Source organism: Sphaerodactylus townsendi, unplaced genomic scaffold (genome assembly GCF_021028975.2).
Source record: "Sphaerodactylus townsendi isolate TG3544 unplaced genomic scaffold, MPM_Stown_v2.3 scaffold_31, whole genome shotgun sequence".
Taxonomy (NCBI): domain Eukaryota; kingdom Metazoa; phylum Chordata; class Lepidosauria; order Squamata; family Sphaerodactylidae; genus Sphaerodactylus; species Sphaerodactylus townsendi.
The window spans coordinates 112,498-117,148 of NW_025950484.1; positions in this window are offsets into that span (position 1 = coordinate 112,498).

A 4,651-nucleotide genomic window follows, 5' to 3' on the forward strand; every position below is an offset into this window, starting at 1 on the left:
CTAGGGTCATGGTTCACCCTTTGGAAGATTTCCACAGTTGCTTGAATGCAAAGCCATCGACTACCACCAAGCTTACTCCCAAGTAATGCACACCTCTGAGCCAACCGTTTTTTCTAAACAAAAACCTCAGTATTCAGGTTAAATTGCTGTGTTGGCACTTTGCAGTAAATAAGTGGGTTGTGTGTTGCAATTTGGGCACTCAGTCTTGAAAAGGTTCGCTATCACTGCTTTAGGAAAATCCCACAGCCATAAACTGTCTTCCTAGGTCCCTGTCAGGAGGCCTGTTATTATGGGGATTTTGCTATTGCTGCTTTCTGTATGCTGGGGGTGGAGGAATAGGTTAATTGCATTTCTAACTGACTTTCAACTGTCTTCTGTATGATGTTGTGCTGTACCAGGTGCTGCTCAAGGTCAGTGCCTGGCCATCTCTACCATTATCTCTTTCACAGTTCCTTTTGGGCATGCTTTCCCAGGATGGGGGGTGCAGCCTGCTTTAACTACAGGTTTTTGCGTGGGCAAACCTCAGTTCTGGCATGACCAGAGAAGATCCTCAATACTCAATAAACTACTGTTCTTATACCTGAATTTGTTTCAGTTTTTGGGATTCTGACATTATGCCAGAACCCCGCTTAGGTTGAATTCCATGCTGCCGTGCATTGTTGGAATTTCAACTTCTACTTTTGCAACTTTTATCAAAGACTTTTCTTGCCAGTATGATCTCTTCGGAGACCCAGCCAGCGGGAGCATCTGCAGCTGCAGACCATGGGCGCCCCATTCCTGAAGACTTAACAGGAACTTCAAATTCAGGAACTCTGACCCAGCAGAGGGGTCTTGGATCCCGATTGGAGGTGCAACACGTGGAGAAGCCCCTACCCCAGGTGGATTTTTGGACTCCATCAACCAGTTCATGACTGCCCCGTTAGACGGCTCACAGGGAGTTACCGTGCGTCATCGTTGGGGTCTGGACTATTGAGAATCTCAGCCTTCGGGTTTTGGCAGTGCGATGTGGGCTACTGCACCTTTGGCTGGAAATGTGTTGTTGCCCAGCCGTCCATCGGAAGGGGATGATTTTTCGGAAGCTGAAGCCTGGCGGATTCTCCAAGTGTCGGAGGAGGCCTGGAATTCAGAGCGGGAGGAGTACCGTCAGGCTCTGTGCCAGATTGAATGGGATATAGAGCATCTGCAAGCAGCCCTTGCCCAGGCTCACCAAGTAGCCCCTGCTCCCGAAGCTGGAGTAGACGTAACGCTGGCTGCCCCAGCGCCAGCTCAGCCTGCACCAGCACTGGCACCAGCCCCGTCTGTCCAACTGGGACCCACCCCAGTGCCAGTACCTGCTCAGCCTGCTCAGCCGGTCCCAGTTCCAGCTCCAGGTCCAGCTCCACCTCCAGCACAGGTACCAATCCAGACCCGCTCTAGCACCAGTACCAGTTCAACCTGCTCAACCGGTGCCAGTCCCAGCCCCAGCCCCAGGTCCAGCTCAGCCTGTTTACCCTGGACCCGCTCCAGCTCCTATTCCAGTACCAGGCCAGCCACCTCTCCAGCTGGGCCCCGGAGGGGTCCCCCTGCCACCAGCTGTACCTGCTCTGTTACTGGACCTGCCTCTGATGTTGCCGTTTGTACCACCAGGATGGGGAGCTCCGGGTGGAGTGTTGCCGAACTTTGCACCATATGGGGTAGCTCCCTCTCCATTCATGCCCAGGATCTGGCTGACTACTCGTTTTGATGGTACTCAGGACTTGCTCTCGGCTTTCCTGGTTCAGGTCAATACCCACATGATGCAGTATGGGCAGCAGTACCTGAACGATTTTGAGCATGTTTGTGAAATAGGGTCAATGCTAGATGGCCCTGCAGCCAATTGGTACGTGAACCTGTTTCAACGTCAAGCTGCAGAACTGTGCAACTTCCGGGATTTTATGATGGCCCTATGATGCTGCTTTGAGAGCCCATTTGTGGGCGAGCAAGCTAAACAGGAACTCATGGAGATGCGACAGGGCAAAACCCCTTTTGCTGAGTTTGTGGAAAACTTCTGTACCATGGCCAGTAAGATCCAGGATTGGGATGATCATGTGAAAGTGTTTGCTTTCCAGAAAGCCCTACACCCGGACTTGTTAAACTGGGCTGTAGTTCAGGGCAGCCCGCAGACCCTGATGGAGTGGATTGTACTCGCAGGTACTGTGGACGCTAGAATGCATGAAGCAGCCACGTTGGGGGTTCAAGTTGGATGATCCCCACTTGCCCAGCCATGTCGGGGGGGTGCCCCAAGTTCCAAGCCTACATGCCCTGCTCCTTTGAAGCGCCAAATCTCGCTGAAAGAAAATGCCTGCTGCCGCCATCTGAATCTCTGCCTGTATTGTGGCGAGGAGGGCCATGTTGCTGCGTTTTGTCCCGCCAAGTGCACCCCGACTCCAGCTACTTACACCCCGGTTGCCAAGGCGGCCAAGCCGACCAAACCGCACCTGAAAGGGGGCGCCCATGCAGCGGCTCCCCACACCAATGGAGGAGCCGATTCCTTGGGAGCCTCCCAAGCCAGAGCGGGTGAGTGATGCCATAATTCTGCCCCTTGTTCTGACCAATAGGCCTGGATGCCTGAAGCTAGTGGTCCAAGCCCTTGTAGATACCAGCTGCTCTCACTGTTTAATACATCCCCGTTTGGTGGAAGCACTTGGGCGGCAGCCCGTTTTGTTGAAGGAGACTATTTGGTTTGACCAAATGGATGGCAGTCCAATGGGCGGCAGTCCCATCATGTCTCGAACCCTGAAAATCCTGGCTGATTGTGAGGGGCATTGGGAACACCGTAGCTTCATAATTGCCCCATCTCTCAATCCCCGTGATATTGGGACTATCTTGGCTTGTGGATCATGACCCGTCTGTGAAATGGTCTCAACATGTTTTCACTTTTACCGATCCTCCTTATGGAGACCACATGAGCCCTGATCCCTCCGAACACTTGCTGCATCCACCTGAGGGACTCACTCGCACTCTGTCTCAACCTTCTGTTAACCCTGAAATTCCCTCACTGTACCGGGACTTATGGCAAGTGTTCGAAGAGACTGAGTGTGATTCCTTGCCACCCCATTGTGATACTGACTGTAAAATCGAACTGTTCCCTGGAGCTAAACTGCCCAAGGGTCCTGCTAAGGATACCGAGTTGCGGGTGTTCCTGGATAAGAATTTGGCATGCGGGTTCATTCGGAGGGCGCGCAGCAGTTTTGCGGCCCTGGTTCAGTTCGTGAAGAAGAAAGATGGTTCCCTGTGGCTCTGTACTGACTAAGGGGTTTGAATGCTGTTTTGGCCTCTAACAAATACCCATTACCCCTGATCAAGGATTTACTTTCAAATCTTGGCTCAGCACTTATTTTCACCAAGCTGGACTTACGTGAAGCCTATTACTGGGTGCGTATGGCTGAGGGCCATGGACATTTGACTGCTTTTAATACTCGCTATGGACAGTATGAATATTTAATCATGCCTTTTGGACTTTCTGGAGCCCCCGCCATGTTTCAGAGTCCGATCAATGGGATTTTAGATGACTTGTTCAAAGGAGTTGTGGTTTACAAGTAGAAATAGCTAATGTAATTAAAGAGTTGAAAAATAATAAATCCCCAGGTCTAAATGGGTTCACAGTGGAATATTACAAGGAAATGTCAGAAACATTAATTCCTGAGATGCAAATATTGTTTAACCAAATTCTAAAAGGACAGAAGGTGCCAGAGACATGGAGAGAGATGAAAATAATAACAATTGTGAAACCAGGACAGAATCCAGAGCAAGTGCAGTCAAATAGGCCAATAAGTTTATTAAATCAAGATTATAAGATTTTTGCAAAAGTATTTGCAAATAGATTAAAAATATACTTCCGAAGTTAATAGGACAAGAGCAACATGGGTTTATAAGAGGCAGAAATATTAGCAACCCACTGAGGAATGTATTAAACATAATAGAACATGGTAAAAATAAAAAATATGCAATGATAAAGTTAGATGTATATGAAGCGTTTGGTACAGTTAGTCGCAATTATTTATTTCACACCTTGGAAAATTTTGGATTTGGAAAACAATTTATAAATACTCTACAAGAGATATATCAAAGAGGAAAGGCAAAGATAAGAATAAATGATGGATGGACAGGAATAATAAATATTGAAAGGGGAGTAAAGCAAGGATGCCCACTATCGCCACATTTGTTTATAATGGCAATGGAATTTCTGGCAGAAAGGATTAATAATAATGGAAGGATAAAAGGTTATAAAGTGAATCAAGAAGAAATAAGATTAAACTTATTCGCAGATGATATTTTAGTAATAACAGTGAACCCGGTGGATACAATGAAAGAATTAAAAATTATCCTAGAAGATTTTCAGAAATATTCTGGATTAAAAGTTAATATGGAAAAAACAAAAATAATAGGGAAAATGTGGAAAATAATAGGGAAATGTGAAAAAAAGACAATTTGATAGAAGACTAGTAAAAAGAAGATTAAATATTTAGGTAGTATAATAACACATAGAAAGGAGAAGGTTTTTAAATATAATTAAAGATGGAAAAAATATTAAAACAATTAAAAGAATGGGATAAGACGACCTTATCGATTACAGGAAAAATCAAAACACTAAAAATGTGTATAATGCCGAAAATGTTTTATCTATTTCAAA